The sequence below is a fragment of the Dermacentor variabilis genome, chromosome 2 (assembly GCF_050947875.1).
Source record: "Dermacentor variabilis isolate Ectoservices chromosome 2, ASM5094787v1, whole genome shotgun sequence".
NCBI lineage: Eukaryota > Metazoa > Arthropoda > Arachnida > Ixodida > Ixodidae > Dermacentor > Dermacentor variabilis.
The window spans coordinates 234,581,248-234,601,878 of record NC_134569.1 but is presented as its reverse complement, the minus strand read 5'-3'; positions in this window follow the sequence as shown (position 1 = coordinate 234,601,878).

Here is a 20,631-nt window from a genome sequence, read left to right as displayed (position 1 = left end):
TCGATTAATTTTTTTAGTTGATCAGTAAGATGAATAAGTGCCATCTCTGTGGAATATTCGTGGCGAAGACCAAACTGGCATGAAGAGAGAATATTAAATTTAGAAAGGTATTTCGTTAGCCGTATTTCAATTAGTTTCTCAATAACTTTCCCAAAGAATGGTAGAATGCAAATAGGTCTGTAATTATTTATTAATGAGCTATCGCCTTTCTTAAAAACTGGGATGATTTTGCCACGCTTAAGTTCAGAAGGAAATAAACCAGTCTTGAAAAATTAATTAACAATAAATGAAAGTATATCTGAAATTAAGTGCACAATTAATTTAATGTTAGCAGGGTGGACCTCATCAATTCCAGCGCTTGTTACTTTTAGATTATTTATAACTGCAGTTATTTCTTCCGGCGTTGTAGGAAATAAAAAGAATGAATGAAGTAGACGGTTCATGCTTATGGTCTATGTAGGGGAAGGTAAAGTGTTAGGAAAGAAAAAACTACTAAAAGCCTCAGCCATATCTGCAGGGGAATTTAGCTCGACTCCCCTATCTAAAATTCTAGATACTTGGTTTAGTCGTGTGTTCCTGTTTAAGAAAGAGTTGACAATCTCCCATTTTTTTTTACTGTTATTAGCCGCCTGTAAAATTTTTTGCTCGAAATACAGTCGCTTAGCTGATTTTAGTTTACAGGTAAGAGTGTTACAGAAGTTTTTATATCGGGCACGTAAGTTCATGTTAAACGGTTGCCTTTTGGTCTTCCTATATAAGTTATCCCGTTTACGTAAAGCTATTAATAACTGCTGCGAGATCCATGGATTGTGAGAAAATGATACAGTTTTTTTACATTTCTTTTTGCAGGTGAACTGCCGTAGGTATGATATAATACGTGAAAAAAATGTGGAAAATGCTTTCTGTGGGTCGTTTAGTGATCTAATTTCAGACCAATTTGTATTAGCAACAGCAGTTATGAAGCCGACTTTGTCCAGAACGTCTTTAGTATGTGTAAGTGGGCAAGGTCGTACGTTGGAGTTGAAGCGTAAGAGCAGGGGATAATGATCAGTAATGTCGATGTGCAAAACTCTTGCCTCTGGTGAATGAAGGAGATTAGAAAGAGCATGATCAATAAGTGTACCAGTGCCGTTAGAAACTTCCCGTGTGGGGACGTCAATCAAACAATCATATCCGTAGCTATGGAACAAACTAGTATAGTGAATACATATGGGTGATGTTTCATCTAGTAAATTAATATTTATATCACCCATCATAACAGCATTCTTATTTTCTAGTGATGTAGTGTGTAAGATATGATCAAGATTAGTACAGAAATCACTAACTGATGATGAAGGAGAACGGTAAATGCAGCCAAATATGAAATCCTTGTTATCCTGAGCAAGAAAGCAGTTACTGAATTCAATCCAAACAGATTCGCAATTAGTAATGGTTAAGGATAGGTCATGTCTTCTTCGATAAGCAATATTAGGAGAAACAAATATGGCCGCACCACCGTGACAGCTCGTTAATCTATTGCAGTATTCCAATTTATAGTTAGGGAAGCAATATAAATTTTTGTCGTCGTCAGATAACCAAGTTTCAGTAATGGCAATTAGCGAAAACGAACTAGTTAGCGATGCGAGGAAATTATCGATTGAGTCAAAGTGCTTACGAAGACTCCTCGCGTTAAAATGAATGATGGAATGAAATCCCCTCAAAAAGGAATTCACTTGATGAGGTTTCAGTAGGGAAGCCATAATTGTTATGTCAATTGGTTAAACAATGAGCTCTAGTCTGTTTTGGTTAGGTCAGATTCGTCTCGAATGCGGAGAACTTTGCTGTTAGTGGTTTTCCTAGCCTTGATTTGGCAGTTGTCCGTCCAAAGGAACATCCAGTTCCTTTCTTTCTTCAAAGTTAGGGCTTTCGAAAAGAGAGCCTTGTTGGATAGGGTTAGATGCTCATTTACAAAGACGGGAGCATTAAATGAGCCAGAAAATCCAATGTCACTAAGAAAGAGTTTGGCTTTACGCGCCTTGCTCACAAAATCAGCTTTCTTAGCTCTGGAGCAGAACCGTGCAATGATATTTTTTTTGTCGTTAGCTCTGGTGGGTACGCGATGAACAATGTCCAGATCGTTAGGCGATACGGGACAGCCAATTTTGTCTCCTACTGCCGTCATTATTGCGATACAGTCCTCTCCTTGGGAGCGGGGAATGCCCTTGATCTCAACATTGCCAAGCCGAGAGTACTGTTCGAGCTCCTCCATTCTGCGAGTCAATGACTGGTTTTGAGATTTTAATTGTTTGTTCTCAGCAATTAGGGTTGTATTCTGGCTACGCAGTTCTTCAACTAGACCGTTCAAGTGCTCGGCACTTGTATTCAAGGAATCAACTTCTTTTGTTAGCTCGACAACGTCAATCCCAGACTCCTTCATTCTTAGCAAGATCTTACCAAAGACTAGTTCATGCGTGCTTTTAGTCATGTTGATAATCTTAACTTCCAGCTCCTCAGTTTTCTTTGAGAGTTCTGCATTCGTTGGCATGTTATGAGTATTAAACAGAGACTCGGATAGGGAAAAAAACAGAAAAAGAAACAGTTGATGGCAGCAGCAGCAGCAGCAGCAGTGGCAGAAAAAAAAGGGATACAAAAAAACTCAGGAATACCTGCGCAAACAGAGGAATCAGGATTCAGATGTGGGTCATGCAGTGCCGCTGCTGCCAGTGAAGATCAGGCGTCGATGTCGGCTTGTTTATAGGGCGCGCAGCGATAGCAGCGATCTCCAGCGGTGATTTAGCCGATGCCAGCAGCAGACCACGAAGTGGCTACGCAGTCGCAGACTCACCCAGTGTGGATGATTCAGCGCCGTCCAGGGAAGCAAGGCGGCGGGATGGCACCACGAAGATGTTCACCGAAGAAACAGCGGCCGACAAGGACAGCTGCGCAAACAGAGGAATCAGGATTCAGATGTGGGTCATGCAGTGCCGCTGCTGCCAGTCAAATGACATGAGACTGGGTAACTTTTCAAATTGTTTCATATCCTGGAGCTCCAAGAGGAGATCACTTGCCATCCTTGTTGCCTTGTAACCTGGACCAAGAGCCTCAGTTAAAGACTTTAAAACTAGAAATGCGGAGATTGTGCGTACTTGTGTATCTGACTTTTCCGAGTGAATGACGTGAAATTGTGGGAAGTTGGGTCTTTCACGACCAAAGAACTTGAATACATCTTCGGTGCACCCTCTTTTCTGAAGGCGATCAAGGAGGGGGGGGGGAAGGATTTTGCCATAGGAGAATTCATTTTTAGGCAATATCGCCAGCCACCCACCGTAGAGCCTTACAAGGGGGCGCTACAGGGACTAAAAACAGGTCCTGTAAACGCCAGCTGTACGTTATCACTATAACCAAATATGAGATAACCTAGGTTGGCTATTCACACAAGGTTAACCCTAGCTACCTGGAAAAATTGGAAGTGAGCGGAAGCTAGGAGAAAACAGGAAAGATGAAAAGTGAGAGAAAGACGAAGGCTGGAGGGAGAGAGAGGCAGGAAAAGGCAACTACCGATTTTCCCCGTGTGGGTCAGTCTGGGGGTGCCGTCTATGTGAAGCAGAGGCCGAAGAGGTGTGTTCCCTCTGCCAGGAGGGTTTAAAGGTCCAAACACCCAGCATTGGCTCAACCCCCAGGATCTCCTTTTCCTCGGACACGGCTAAGCCGCGCATGGTTAGACGCGGGAGGGTACAACCCTCGTGTGTTCGGGTACGTGGTGTCGCAACACACCAAACGCCTGCTGACGCAGACGCCCCTACGAGGGATTTAGAGGAAGGCACACGCCGAGACTTGATTTACTGGGGTAGATGGCGTGATCACCGCTCCTCGATTGGACGGATCTTGCTCCCATGCCAACCTTCAGTTGCCTTTGTTACGTTTGTTTTCCTAATGCCGCGATTTTGATCCTACCACACTGAACATTGCGCTTCGGAATAGTAGCTAGCCGGGCTTGCTGGTACGAACACATACTTTGGCAAACAGCGGGAAAAAAAAGACGGGACACAGAAAAGGGCCCTGACTTCCAACGAGAATGTTTTTTGCACGAGTGAGTAATAGGTAGGCGCAGTCGTTGCGTGACGTACCAGCAAGAGCCATAAAAACAGGCGACTTGACCGCCGTTCTACTAGCACGCAGAAAACAAACTGAAACTGGACAGTTGGCTTTGCTTCAGCCTCATGTTTCTTCGTTAAGGATTAGCAACGCATAAAAAATGTATGTATGCCGAGATGCCTAGTGCGCACATAGGATACCAAGCGCAGTTTCCTTCTTTGTAAACTACAGCGTGGTTTCTCGAAAAAAAAAGTTATGTTCTTGTCCGTCTTCTCCTAAGAACGCGCAGCTGGATAAAGAATTAAAAACGGGATTTGTTTTTATTCAGAGACTTGTCACACCACGATCAATACATCGCTCACATTCCTTGCAGACAACTGGCGTCACGCAATAGCAAGTTATGTGGCAAGGTTTCGAACACCACGAAGAAAAAAAAACGTTGCTGGCGTCCTCTATCCCAAGAGAGCAGCGGAAGTGACATTCCATTTTCATCACGAGCTTCCGCTTGCCGTTTGGTTCAAGTTTCTCCCATCGGTCTTGATTTTGCTCACAGAGACTCCAATGCACAAAGAAAACTTCAGTACAAGGCGTTTCCATTGTGAAACCGGGAAACCGAGAATTATGGACTTGTTTTTGGGGAATGTCTTCACATCTATAATCCGTCTTGACCTCTTTTCTTTTTCTGTCAATGAATGTGAACCAGGAAAGAGTGCGCTTTGCGAGAAGGCGAATAGACCTTAGATAATTGTAATAATGTCCATTGGCAGCAGATATCGACGGTGTCAGTGACCATGGCATGATAGGCAGAGCTAGTTCCGTAACCTGAACTGCTACTAGTGTCCTGCGTACTGCATACATAGCTATTTCCTCTCAAGGCATTCAGAATTCACTCTGTCCGCTTGCTCTTCAATATCCCATTCATTGGTCATTCCATGTCGAACCTTCAGTGGTCTGACTCGCCGATGACGTTGCCTGACTTGCCCAGGCTGGAGCATCGATACTTTTTATACCTTTATCGAGAGTAGACGCTGCAACACAGCTTCGCAATCACGCTCGTACCATCACGTTGAGTTACTGGTATACACCGCAGAACTATAATTGCCGATTATAGAGCCTCGGCATATCACTGAAACTGAAATTACTAGCAAACCTTTCGCGACGTGACGCAACACTGCTATGCCTGCTATGGGTAGGAGTCGTCATCGTCATCATCATCAGCATGGCTACGCCCACTGCAGGGCAAAGGCCTCTCCCAGACTTGTCCAACTACCCCGGTCATGTGCTAATTGTGGCCATGCTATGCCTGCTATGGGTAGGAGTCGCCATCGTCATCATCATCAGCATGGCTACGCCCACTGCAGGGCAAAGGCCTCTCCCAGACTTGTCCAACTACCCCGGTCATGTGCTAATTGTGGCTATGCTATGCCTGCTATGGGTAGGAGTCGTCATCGTCATCATCATCAGCATGGCTACGCCCACTGCAGGGCAAAGGCCTCTCCCATACTTGTCCAACTACTCCGGTCATGTGCTAATTGTGGCCATGTTGTCCCTGCGAATTTCTTAATGTCATCCGTCCGCCTGACTTTCTGCCGACCCCTGCTATGCTTCCCTGCTCAAGGAATCCAGTACGTAACCGTTAAGGACCACCTCCTCAATACATGCCTTGCCCATTCCCATTTCTTTTTCTTGATTTCGCCTAAGATGTCATTAATTCGCGTTTGTTCCCTCACACAATCTGCTCTATTCTTATCCCTTAACGTTATCCCTTATCCCTTATCTCTTAACGTTGGGTAGGAGTAGCATTCACAAACTCCTACAACTATCTTATTGGAATGGCGGACTCACCAATGTTGGCTAAGGCGCAAGTGTGAAAAGACCATCTGCCATCTTCTGTACCGCTGTTCTCGCTTCGATAACCAACGGCACACTCTCCAGTGTGCCTTGAAAAGACTAGGAAGATAAGCCATGAACGGAACCCTTGTCTCATAGTTATTCAACCCATAAAATCATTCGAGCGCTTCTTCAGTACCTGAAGGCAACAGACTTGAATGCCCGACTGTAGACATGCTGCACTTAGCTTGGTGCATATGAAAGTGTGATATAGATTCATGTCATCTCTTTCTTTCCCTTCCTCATCCGCCTTCCCATGTGTAGGGTAGTAAACTGGACTCAATCTGATTAACCTCCCTGCCATTCCTCCCTCCCTTCTCTCTCGCTGTGGGAATTGTTTGATGCCAATACTGCGGGATATATTGGTTTGAGTACAAACTTTTACTTTTTTTTTGCTTCTGTTTTATGCACTCTTGTATGTATACCCTGTTAGGAGAATTTGTCTTTGTGACTGTCCTAAGTACGTGGAAGAGCGTGAAAGGTTGGATAACGACCTTAAGCGTCTCGACAGCGCACCGTTGTCGGAGGATGTTATTTTCGGCCCTTGGCCAGATGCTCAATCGAGTTTGAAGGCCATCCAGGCATTACTGAACTTTTTAAAAATGACTGGCCTGGATTGCAGACTTTGAGCATGCCAAATTGCTTGCCATATCTTCTACATCTTCCTTCTATCGTCATCTTCGCCCATCATGCACCTCTTTCTTCCCTCTTTCTTTCCCTCTTCCCCTTACCCCAATGCCTGGTAGCTGGCTAGAGGAATATACCTCAGGCCGACCTCTCAGCATTTCGTATCATTAAACTTCTCTCTCTCTCTCTTGTCAATCACCTGGCACACGCCCTAATGATAACGTATTTTTGCCACTATTTGTTTTTTTTCAGATAGCAATGCATAAAGAAATATTACCGTGCACTGCAATCACTTCGCTAATATTTGTATTTCTATATTAAGTATGTGGTCAACAATAAGATTCAAGAGATCATTGTCGATTTCATTACCATAACTGAGAATCCGTCATTACAAAGGGCATGAGCCACATTGGATCATATAAATAAAGTCGAAATATTAAAATATGAATAATGTGCCTGGCACCAATGTAAGATTTATCGAAAGGCAACTTCTTCAGTATCAACAAAGATAACATTTCCACCCAAGGTTTCGATGCAGACGATATTTTTTTAAAATTGCTTACATAATCTTTGCTCATGCTGACAGCTGCGCTTAGAAATTTTTCAACACCAGGTATAATAGAAAAACGGGCAATACTGACACCATGATTGGAAGCATTAAAATGCAGAGACATAATCAAACAAGAAGCATGGAGGGTATGATTCGAACCAATTGCGATAAAGCGCCATTTTTCACAAATGCTGTTCGGGAATCTGCATGTCACGACAATTATGACCGTTTATTTTCCAATCCATATGCCGGTAACAACATAATCAGGTCGTCGCACAGCTTATATTTTTGCCGTACTTTTAAGATCTGGATTGCGCTGCGCAATTATAGCCTCTGCTCTTAAGACGAAGCCTTACCTCGTGGGCTCCGATCTAAATGCACGTGAAAGGAGAAATGCTTTCTCGGCAATCACGGCATTTTATTTGATAATGTTTGCTGCATTGAAAAAAAATAAAGTTAAATTTGGTGACTGTTGGTTCCGAAATTTTGAGGTAGGCCATCAATGTTTCAATAATATTTGTTGAAAATTGCAACTTTACAGAAAACGAAACTATCAGGTTTACAACTCTGTAACTCAGCAATAAAAAAAGAAACATTATTTCACAATTCTGCGAGTTCTATTTAATAATACACATAAGGCGGACAAAATGTATGTATTACACGTGGCTATCAAATATGCCACCAATATGTAAATAGGGCTTTTGCAAAACGCTTCTAAACAATGCGTCAAAATCGCGCCATATATAAATTAATTTATCAAATTTGAGCGCTTAGGGTTATCTCTGGAGGATTTAATTTAGAGAACTGCGATATCTGTTCTTGGTTCAGTGCTCCGAATTTGCAAACATATTGCTGATATTGTTTCTTGAAATTACCAATTTTTGAAATTGTTTAGTACATCTAAGCCTTAAATCAAAATGCCATTTCCAACAGTCACTACAACTTTCTTGGTCAAATGCATCAAATCTCATTAAAATCGGCCCAGTTGCTATATCAGGAAAGCGTATCTGCGTGTTACATGTATTTGATTTGGTGGCATTGGAGTTTGGCCGAGCTAAAGCTTCTTCTCCTTATGTTATTTACGCCTCCTTCCAGGAGAACTCAAAGCGACTTCATCTGGAGGACGGAAATCGAATGTTTCCGCTTAACCATAACGACTTGAGCGAACTAGGGTGGTTGCTTGGGCTAGTTGGTAATTCATGATCAAAAATAACGTACAGCGCAAAGGACCAGGACAGCGATAGACGACATACACAGCGCTGATTTCCAACAATATTTTAGCGTGCGTGAGACCTGTGTTTGCATAATGTAGCAGTTTATTAAAATGCAAATCTGTGTTCGTGACTGTTGCGAATTCATTCAGCTGGCGATTGTGTGCTTATCAGCGCCTCGCTATTACCGACTGACGGTATATATATATATATATATATATATATATATATCCTATACCTTTGCCGTCACCGCATTTTTCCCGTCTTCTGAGTTTTACAAGAACCAGCGTTTCTTCGACCGAAACACATAGGAACTGGTATATTTCTACCCGTCGCATACACAGCACGTTGTAGCAGCTAAAAGTGAGGAAAGTATTAGAGTAATTCAGTCAAGATATTACGCCTATGCATAATTTTTCAAACGCAAGCATAAAGAATCTCAAGATCTCACGCGATGTGTAAATCGGCTTAAGAGAAGCTTTTATTGGTGTTTTTAAAGAACGCTCTTCTTGCCTTTTAAGAAACCGCTGAATATTTGTTGATGATTATTGCTATGTGTCTTTATATTTTAAGTTTTTGTTTTCAACGTGCTGTTAACGGTCAGGGACTTCTGTACACATCGTAGTACTGCGTTGCTTTGTACTTACTGTTGTTCCCCCCCCCCCCTTTTGTCATGCCTGCCGCGCCTTTAGGGTATTTGAATAAATAAATAAATAAATAAATATAATGAGAGCAGCCTTCGGGATATACAGGGACCAGAGATGGCTGAGGTTTAGCCTTCTGCAGAAACCAGCCGAGCTTTGGCCCCTGTTGAAATATGCACATACGTACAATTTCGTCTGGCGTACACTCCCTTCTTATGTTTATAGTTCTCATATAAATGTATATTTATATGTAAATATGTGATTAAAGGAAGGCGTACTTGTAAATAAATTACGTATGTATTGCTTTTGTCAAAACTCACATACATGTAAAATTATTTGCCGTTCGGTGGTCTGCCAGCGTTTGCATGGTGACTGCCAGTTGTTTGATAGGGGCTATGTGAGCCTGTTCATTACGCGGCTGATCACTTGTATCTCACTTGACTCTAAGAAAGCCGTACGATACCACTGAAGCAATATAAAATTGTCGATTTCTGAGAAAATATTCAGTCAACGTTGTAAACTCTGGCGCTCGTCCAATTCCTATTGTCACCGAAGCGCCGCTCGCATAAGTACTATGGATCAAGCGCATGGCCATTAGCGTTGGAGTCATGCGGGTGCTGCTGGGCAGCGGTGTCGGCCCTCACACGGCGCAGCTAATAACACACCCCTTCATACGAGGGACCGAAGTCACAAGCGAGAATCAGAAAATAGTGAAGCCTTTCATTCTGTTTCTTGTAGTTACCTAACGCCTATAGGAAGAAGTGCCCTCTCATGAAAGATAAGGCAAACATCAAGAAAAGCTTCCCGCATACTGTTGAATTCAAATTTTATAATACGACCAGTTTGATTGCAAAATATCTAAGCCTGACTTTCTTTGTATGCCTGGCTTTATTCGCCTTCAAGAGACTTACATTGAATATTATCCTGGCCTTTGTTGGCCGACTGTTCAAAAAGCTGGATAACAGTTTTCGTTCGCTCGATCTTAAGAAATTTGCTCACCAAGACATTGCGCGCCGATGACCGTGGTTAAAGAATCACGATTCGCGTTATTCTTTGCGCAGAATATTACCTCGTCTGATTTCGGAACGTCCGCCAAGCTTGCGCAAGACCTGAGAAAATAGCTTTCGTGCGCAGCCGGCTGTTACTGCAACAGCTGCACCCGATCGTCCATCGCCGCTGAGCTCGCGAAAGACGCAATGCGCCAAACACTCGGCGACGTCGCCGAAGGGCGCTGTTCTATACACTGATTCTATTGAGCACTGTCGCGCGATGTTCTCAGACTCGCAGTACTGGCAGGTCTATTGCACACGCTCGACAGAGAGTTCATCGCGCTCATATGGCGACCTTTTCCGCTTCATTTTTCTTAGTAGGGCAGTATCTCCCGGCCAGATGGCTCTTCGCAGCGCTTCACCGTTGCTTATGAGCACCTATTAGGAACAACGGCGGTGTCGTTAGCAGCAATTTCTTTCCTGCGGAAACGGCACGGGAGAGCCATAAAAATACTGAATAAGATTCTCCTACAGATATTAGCCGGCTGCTCCTGAATTTTATTGCCGTCACGAATATGCTCCACCATCTCCCATCCTAATAAAAACGTAGCCTTTAGTATCTTTTACTTTGGCCGTTCTTCTCTTGAGCTTTGCCGTATTTTCTTCGGTTTACTGAGTTTTACAATTACCAGTGTTTCTCTGGGTAAAACACCTAGGATCTGGTATTTTTCTACTGGTCGTATACACAGCACGTTGTAGCAGCTGAAACTGAGGACAAGTATTAGAGTAATTCAGTCAAGATGTTACGCTTATGCATGATGCTTCAAACGCAAACATAGAAATCTCTTAACCTCACGTGATGCGGAAATCGGCTTAAGCGATCTTTTATTGTTATTTTTAAAGAACGCTCTTTTTGCCTTTTAACAAACCACTGTTTTATGTCTTGAAGCACAAAAGAAACTGGAACACCAATACATTTCGACGGACACTGAAAATTAATATCTCCGCACTGATGCTGCACAGATAATTCGTTCCAAGTGAATATGCCGTGAGAACTCAGCGGCTATAATTGGCAGATTGCAATATGTGGCGCAAAGTAATCAACTAAAAACATAATTAACGCAATTACGTTAAAAAATCAATTGTAGATATTGGTTTCTCGTATAAGAAATGGCCGCCTCATTGAGTAATTTAGACTAAAGGTTAAAATTGTGCTGTCTGCGATAGGCAACCTTTACAAAATCTGGGGCAGCTAAAAAAACACACCCTGTATATGGACCAGTAAGAAAACTTGTGGTAAAGACTATTGCACCACTCATTGTCGCTTATTGTGGACTGTCAGAATGGCCTTGTGGTCGCTGTGACATACACTGATGGGCATACTCCTAACTGAAAACACATTCTTTGACAATGTAAAACCGATGCATGTAGGCCACTGGGTGACCTGTTGGGCCTGATCGGGATGGCATCGCCAGCGATAGGTCTCGAAACACGAAACGCATAAACCAACCCTTGTTGGTCTCGACACATTGAAATCACCGACAACGATCGCAGGGGTAGTGTCATCGCAACTAGCCCACGCAAAGGGAATAGCCGTAACTTTTGCGGGGATATGAGTCATTGCATTTTTTGCTTGCTTACGAGGGTATGAGTAATTGCTTATGGCGGTATCAGCCATTGATGACGTCAGTTTTCGACACACTGTTCTGTGTGTTGTATGCGTCATTAGAAAGAGTGTAAGCACTCTTTGTAGCCTCTGCTTTACGGTGATATGAGCAATTGCATTTTTTGCTTACTAACGGGGGCATGAATGCTTACGGTGTTATGAGCATTGCTGATGATAGTTTTTGTTGACGAAGAACAAAAATGCATGAAACCGTAGCTATATACACCTTGGCTGCCAGAGAATACAAATCAAACTTCCAATAAAGAAAGCACACGGGCGACTAAAAGAAAGAAGAGAGCTGCGTCGAGAGTTGGTACTGGTGATGCAAGGCTTGGGGTGCAAAGGTGCGCAGCCGTAGGGCCAGGAGGACCCCCGCGTGCAAGGCCTCCGCTCAACCACTTCTAGTTTCCCAGATTTCATTTGGCATTGGTCCTCCCCTTCAAGTTGCCCGATCACTTGCTCACACTTTGCCTAATCATTCTTTCTCAGTTCAGCCTCGGACTGGAACGGCCTCTTCCACACGACATCGCCGCAATCACCTGCCCATCCACATTTTTGAACTGTATAACTACAATATTTAACAACGAGCAAACGTGTACTTTATCTTTTGTTTGCGCACTTAATTTGTTACCCACCCCTGATGTATTACCCCCAATCCTGGGTGCCTTTAATGTAATAGAGTGAAGGGATGTGAAGATGCCTCTGGTAAAGCTGGATTTGTTTCTTTTTGACACCTCGGTTCCTAAATAGAACTTCCACCAACTCGTGACCAGGACAACGAAAGCCACAGAGGGTGCAAATTTTACAGCGAAGCCGCTACCCTTTCGTTGGTCGGGATTGTGCGGGTCCGCGTGCGCGGAGCTCATGCAAAAAATGTGGGCCGATCCCGGAGACCATGCAAAGAAGCGGGAAGCGCACAGTGTGCTGCTTCTTCAAGAGGCATGACGCGACGCCATCACTTGACATCATCACTTGACCAACACATCAACCCGTGACGTTACTTTGGACGGCATGAGGTCATCAAATTGGGTCATCAGGCGATATCGTCAAGTGACGATGTCTTTTACTCGTACATTCGAATTACAACCCGAAGCATTCATGTCAGCAGCTTGTGTGTAAGTCCTACTTTGCGGATTTTCTGACGCAATCTACTTTGACAAATTCAATAAGTGCAATACCTTACTTGCGCTTGGCAGAGTGCCTAGGAGAAAGTGGACGCATGCTGCAGTTCCGAATCCGTACGTGAGGGCTCGACGTACGTCGGCTGTGCAGGTGGTCCTTGTATAGCATCATCAACAGCTTCGTTGTAGATCCACTCTCACAGTGTGAAATGCAGGCGGCTTTTTTAAAAGGGTGTACATGACTGTATGCAATAAGAACAGAACCGAGTTAGCATAAAGCCCTAAGGCTTGAGTGCTGCTTAAAAAATGCGAATGTCCTGTGTGGTAGCTACTTTTTACCAACGCTGTCAAAATAGCTGTGTTAAACACTGTAATTCATCGTACGGATGCTCATCGGCCTTTACACCCCTACGCTTCTTCCTCGAGTGCTCTTCCGAGTTTTTCAGCGTCTGTGTACCGAAGAATTCATCTCCATACTTGATTATTATAAACAGCGTGCTCATCTCATGAGAAGCCAGCCGACACGACCGGAAGCAGCAGTACGACAACTTGCCGCGTTTTGTCGAATTGCCTTGGAGATGAGGTGTTACTCGGAATGCCTGTTCTCACTGCCTGCTTATGCATATAAAGAGCAAGTTGAACTCCCGAAATAAGCGACATCACCGAGCCCTCTCCAGTTCATGAGGAAAAATGCAAAAGTGATGATGGCAGATCTCATCCGAGTGTTCGCGATGAACAATATATTCCAAATGATGCCAGGCATGAGTTCTACGTAAAACTTGCGAACTCGCGATTTCGCCTTGGCGGTGCTCCGAGGAGGCACATGACGTCACAACGGGCGCCTTGCCACGGATATTTTTCTCTCTTTCTCGCTCCCTAGTCACTACTGCGCATGCGTCACTAGTATCACCGAGCCACAGGTGGTCCGCCACTGTGCAGCGCCGAGCCTTTCCGCATCCGCCGTTTGGTATGACGTCACACCGCGTCCCTTGTCGTTGCGCTCGCCTCCGCTCGCTTCACCAGCTGCGTCGCACGCCTCATAACATGTGGAGGATTGAAAAGGAGAGCTCGCGTGTGCCGCAACCAAATTTGAGGCGGCAGTATGGACAGCAACAATTCTGGTAAGCAGGAGGAGGCCTGGAATTGACATCGGAATGAGATAAAGAGGAAACTAATCGCCGAGGAAAAAGAAGAACAGCTTGCCGAACAACTGACTAAACGCCGCAACATAGCTAGACAACCAGACGAACCTGGACTTGCAATCAAGATTAACCAAGGATAACCAGGCTATGCCTTAGCTTTCGCTATGTATATCCTGGCATAGCCGAGCTAAGCCACTGCCAATTTTTATTTGGCCTTACCGAGGCCCAGTTAGAACGCAGGCGAGAAGTTGCGCAGACTAAGAACGCGCGAAAAGAAAAAAGAAAATCGCAGATCCGCCGGAAAGGCAAAGCACCGACTGCGATAGCAAAGTAGTAGATAGCTGTACGAAGTAAAAATAGTAGTTTTATCGGCCGTATGAACTTGTAAACATTCCTGTACTGACTAAATTACAAATGATAAAGTACGTAAGGGTAACTCAAAGAGGACGTAGAACGACACATGTAGAATAGACACACGGAGACAGCGCTGTCTTTGTGTGTCTGCTTCATTATACGTCCTTGTTCGATCGCCTTACACATTCTGTCGTGGATTAAAACCAGCTAGCCCATCAACGTGTTTTAACTAAATTAACCAGCATGGTGTCACGCGTGCACAGGTAAACATGAACACACATCGCTGGATGACAGCGGAAACTGTCTGTGAAAGCGATGGAGTAAGTAATCGCGGCAGCAGCCGCGAGACAATGAACTTCCGTGCACATGACGCTTCAACGCGTTCGAAACTTTGAAAGCAAAGCGCATACGAAACTACCGGCACTACGCCCACTGTTCAAACATCGCAGATCGTTTTGAGGATAAGGCCTGCGCGGGTGCGCACTTTAGCCGCTTTAGCCACGTTGCAGACCACTTTCAAAACACATGAGCGCAGGCAACGTGTCCCTACGGCGGCGGCATCCAGATGACGTAGCCCCCCACATCCGACAGCCCTGCTGCTCAAAGGACGCCATTTTGCAATTTCTTTGATAGAAGCAGCGCTGGTCGGTCGAATGGAAATCACCATGAACGCCGCAGACGTTCGGGCCAGCGAAAATGAAGTGCTGATTTCATTAGTTCGCGGGCACCGCACGCTGTGGGATCAGACAAGCGTCGACTACAAGAATTCCACAGCTCGCAACCGCAAGTTGGATTGCCCTTGCCAAGAGCCACGGGCTATCAGGGACGAACGGTGAGTGCTCAGTGTTTAACTACCAAACATCTATTCTGTAGCCCAGAAACAAGCTCAATTTGTGTGCGCGTGCGCGTGTGTAACCGCGCAGGTAATTGTCATTGCATCGCCATGTGTCGTGAAAGTCAGCTGCCTGTTTCTGGGGTTTCGCAAACACGCCCGTTCGTTTTGAAGGACTGTTCTGTAGCTTAGACCATTCATATAGTTGATGTTGCAGACGAGCCTATTAAGGAGCTGGTTATTATTATTATTATTATTATTATTATTATTATTATTATTATTATTATTATTATTATTATTATTATTATTATTATTATAATTATTATTATTATTATTATTATTGCACGCGAATGTATCGTACTCTTTTCACGGCCTATGATTCCGGCGGAGCTCCGCTCCGACTACTGGCGAAGCGCTAAAATGAACGGCATGTTAGTAGAATTGTGAAATAATTCCGGCCCAATACCGAAAAATGTAGTGGTCACATACACTCACTGAAAGAACGTACACATAGCTAAGTACTATCAAATGCAGAGACGGACACAAACATTTTCAGAACATGCAGCTCGCAAACAAGTTACATTCTCTAACGGTTTTGCCAGAAACCCTATAATTATGTTCACTGGTGAATTAGTAAAGGGCAGGTCCATCGGTTGTAACTTTGTGTACATTCTGTGCTCAGGAAAACTTCAGTAGCAGGTCAAAAAGATAACTTAATAAGTAGCGTGTGAACATTTATGTGCTGGTAATACTACGGCGCTACTAAGTGACTTTATTGAGAGAAAATGCATTAACTTTGCCTTTTCCCTGCCGACAAAATCTGAAAAATCAGCAAGAGGTGGCGGAATCTAAGAGATACTTTCAAGAAGAGGCTAAGGGATGTAAAAAATAACAGTGGTGCGGTTCCATGCACATGGAAGCATTTCGACGATATGCTTTTTCTGCGTGACATTCTGGAACCGCGACCGTGAGTAAACAAATCTTTACTGAACGCATTATCTTTAATGCATTATGGCTCTAAACAAGACGGGGGGTCACATGAACATTAAAAATTGGAGCAGTCAATATAGGCATACCTGCAAATGTCTGAGTTTTAAAATACGGACATGAAGAAAGGAAAGGAACAAGGGTTGGAAGGTTGCCCTGAGCACACCTCTTCTTCCTTTCTGGAGGGGGGGCGATGAATGTACTTTATTTACTTATATACTGATATTTATACACTTCGAGGAGCAGCAAGCTCGGCTGCCCTTGGGTTAAGACATGCATCTTAAGTTTAAGCCCATGCTTGACTTGATATGCCTGGCATGAACGCCTTAAGTCATTGCATTTTGTTCAGAGCATCATGACAAGCACCATTTAGAGAAAGGTTCCAGTTGTATTTGTTGTCAGGGTAAACTTGCTCGGTGTTAGCAATCCCTAAGCATCAACATAATCTGCCATTTCTTACTGCAGGACGAAGCCTCATCTTACCCGTGCTAAACTAGCTGAACTTCCAGCTGCAAACTGCCTAATCTCATCTCATCACCTCATTTTCTGATGTCCTTGACAGCGCCTTTCTCTCGCCACCCATTATGTAAGTCTATGCCCTACGCATTGCATGGCCTGCCCCAAGTGGATTTTTTTATCTTAAACTAGAACATCGGCTATTCTAGTTTGCTTACCGATTTGCACCGCTCTCTTGCTGTCTTATTATGTTACGCCTACCGACATTTTGATCGGCTCCGTTTCTTTTTCCGTGCTCCGCTCGCCAATTTTGAGAGTGCAACGAAAAGAAGCATACCACTGAATCCGCGAAGCGACGGCGAATCTACTGACACCAAGATTCGAGGTGGGGCTTGTCTCTTCACAATTTTACGGAACATTTTGTGTTCCTTAGTGAGGAGGAGGGCCTTTGTTGGGCCTAGTAAGCCCACCCGACTGCAGCCATGGCGGATACAAACCTGGAAGATGAAGATTTTGCTGGAAATGAAGGAAACAATGATCAGGACGATTACGGCTGCGAAGTAGTGGCTGGCCGAAGATCACGAGCTAGCACAAAGGCTGTGGATGAGGAGAGTACATTGCCACGTAATCAGCGAGAGCATGGAATCAAGGGAACCGCCGTCGGTGGAATGGTCAAGAATAGGGTTATAAAAGCTTCGAGGATGCCGCAACTGCCCGATGAGCACAGAAAGATTATTATACGACCTCGAGGAGGGCTGAATTTGCACAAGCTGAGCACCGCAACGATTGGTTCCGCAGTCATCGAGGCGTCCTTCCAAACGGAAGAGGAGGCCCGTGAGGATGTCTGCCCGAACTTCACTCAAAATATCTTCGTAGTCAGCACACCTAAGCCCGAACATGCTGCGAAGCACGTTAGAATCAAGTCATTTAAGATTATGGAAGCAGAATACGATGCAAATGCATACGAAGCGGCACCAAATGTCACATGCAAAGGCGTCATCCGAAGAGGGGACATCAGAGACTCGCAAGCAATGATAACAAGAAACATCGTGCATGACTTGAACCCGCTTGCACTGGCTGCGAAGCGCATCAAGACGTCGGGGTCGGTCATTGTACTTTTCGATGGACTCAAATTGCCCAATTTTATTAGGTACGGATCCACACTAGTGAGATGCTACCTCTACAGGAAGCAATTCGACGTCTGCTTCACCTGCGCAAGGGTCGGGCACCACTCTGATGTGTGTCGTACGACTTCGTCGAAGAGAGCGCAAGAGGACTCGGTCGTCAACAAAGTGCAGTCGGAAGCGCAACAGCTGGTGCCCAACCATCGCCCCGAGGACAGGGAGCACTCACGCTCCAGGAGTCGCACCAAATCCAGGCATCGTTCGCTATCCAGGGAGAGAAGGCGCTCCAAGTCAAGGAAAGCGCAGGTGCGCTTCGTGCAAAAGGACTCAATACCTGGCGAGAAGACGACGCCAGGAACCACTTGGGCTGACAAAGTAAAAGGTATGGCGAGAGTCGCTGGGGGCGCCTCGGCTGCTGTGGGTGATGACAATGATGCCAGAATAGAGCAATTAATTGAAGAAGTAACTTACTTAAGAAAAGCTAATGAAGAATTAACCACGCAGGTAGCAGAGCTTCGTAAAAAAGAGCAGTTGAGCCCTGCTAGAGTATAGATAGATAGACCTGTAAGCAAAACCGGCGATCCAGGGGAATGCAGCTCTCCTGCCCCTAAAAGAAGGGCGGTGAGTTCCGAGGATGAGTCAGTCTTCTCAGCCCTCAGTGAAATAAAAGATGCAATTAAAGCGATAAGAGAGATAGTGGAAACGACCAACTTTAATGTGGGCTAATTGTGGAAATGGAGGCTAACGGCGGAGGAAGGACTTAGGAAAATTGAGGCGCGAGGGGATGACGACGTTGAGTATCTGCCATCGGAGGTGGATAGTATAAGGTCCATTCCTGGATTGTCGGGGGCCATCACAAAGAGGAAAGTAGTGGGTAATAGAAAGGCAGCCTCACCTAATAACAATGGACAGTAATCATGAATTTAACGTGTGGCGATGGAATTGTCGCGGGTACGAACACAAAGAAGCAGCACTGCGACAGGTGATCAGGTCAATATGAGGCCAGGCCAAAAGTACTTATGCTGCAGGAAACCTTAGCGGACGAAATTATGCTTACTGGGTACAAAGTTATATGTAGAGACAAAAAAAAACAAGGAGGGGTTGGCGACCCCCATTGACAATAAGTTGCCATACATTGAGCATGATATTGATCTTAGACATTCCAGGTTTGAGTTTATTCTATTTGAGATAATACTTAAAAGGAACAGAGGTAAGACGCAAAGCATTTCTGTTTAAATATTTACAGCAGTCCTAACAACATGAGGCAGAGGTTTAGAGCACTCTTCAACAAGGTGCTTTCGGTTGCCAAAAACTCCCCGCTCATTATTGGAGGGGACTTTAATGCTCCCTATCACACATGGGGATACACTTGGAACACGAAGAAGGGAGACGAGCTATGCGGTCTTGCCATGGATCTCGGGTTATGCTTGATTACTGATCCGGCGTATCCCACAAGTTGTGGCACGTCCACAAGCAGGGACTCCACGCCAGATCTTACTTTTGTAAACAACTCAAGAGAAGCCAATTGGGAAAATTCGAACATGGATCTCGGGAGCGATCATTATATCATACACATAACCATACGCATACCGAGACAGGAAGCTAGAATCTTGAAATTCACTGATTGGGATCAGTTCAGAAAAATCAGGGCGAACAGAAGAAAAGTGGGGCCTCTAGATGCCGAGCAGGATCCCCTTCAGACGTGGGTCATCCAGCTCAGAGACGACGTCAAAGAGGCCACTAAAGAAATCAGGACAGAGGAAAATATTGAGGCTATGGACAGCAGGCTGGCGCATCTGATTGAGGCCGAACAGTCTTTATTGCAGAGATGGAAAACGCAGAGACTTAACAGGAGGCTAAGGAAAAAAAATAGCGCAATTAAACAGAGAAATTGATGATCACTCGAAGACCTTCGTGAAGCAACAGTTGGATGAGATCTGTAATTCGGCTGATGGTAGACTCAAACATGGAGGTAGCTGGAACCTCCTCAAGCACTTGCTCAACGAGAATGAAACAAGGACAAGCAAGAGAACAGCTATATCTAAGTTGGTTCATCAGGAAAACCCAGAGAAAACACAGAAGGATATCATGAATAGTCTCGCAGCCAAATATCCCCCACTTAAACAATCAAACGAAGAAGATGAGAGCCCCGAATATACGGGAGGCATATGTGAAGAACTTGACCGGGACTTCACTGAGAGTGAAGTGAGGGCGGCTCTTCACAGTCTTAATAGTAGATCGGCGGCTGGACCTGACGGAATAACTAACAAGATATTAAAAAATATGGATGATGAATCAATTTCTTATCTAACTGAACATTTCAATGAATGTTGGAGAAAAGGGGTATACTCAGAGGAATGGATGGTGGCCAATACTATCCTCATACCAAACCCAGGAAAACTCTGGAAAACCTCCGTCCTATTTCCTTAACGTCATGTCTAGGCAAAGCTCTGGAACATGTCATCCTAAATTAACTCACTAAATACGTTGAGCAGAACTAGATCCTCCCATACCACTCCATCGGCTTTCGTCCCGGGCTGTCAACTCAGGATGCTATGCTGCTGATCAAACACCAACTTATACAGGCCAGCCCAGCGCATACGAAAGCTCTTTTGGGATTGGATCTGGAAAAAGCTTTTTATCGTATAAAGCATAAGGCAATACTTGGCGTCCTCTCGGAGATGGGGTTAGGTAAGAGACTTTTTAACACGATTAAGGAGTTTCTTAGAAATCGAACTGCGCAACTCTTGCTGGGTGAGCTTAAATCAGAAGCTAAGAGTTTGGGAAATAGGGGCACTCCACAAGGGGCTGTGCTCTCACTCATGCTGTTTAATTTAGCAATGTCCAAGGGTGCAAGAAATTTGGAGAAAATTGAGGGTATACATTATGTGGTGTATGCCGACGGCATAACCATATAGAGTGCCAAGGGTTATGCAGGACAAACAGAAACCAGATTACAGGAAA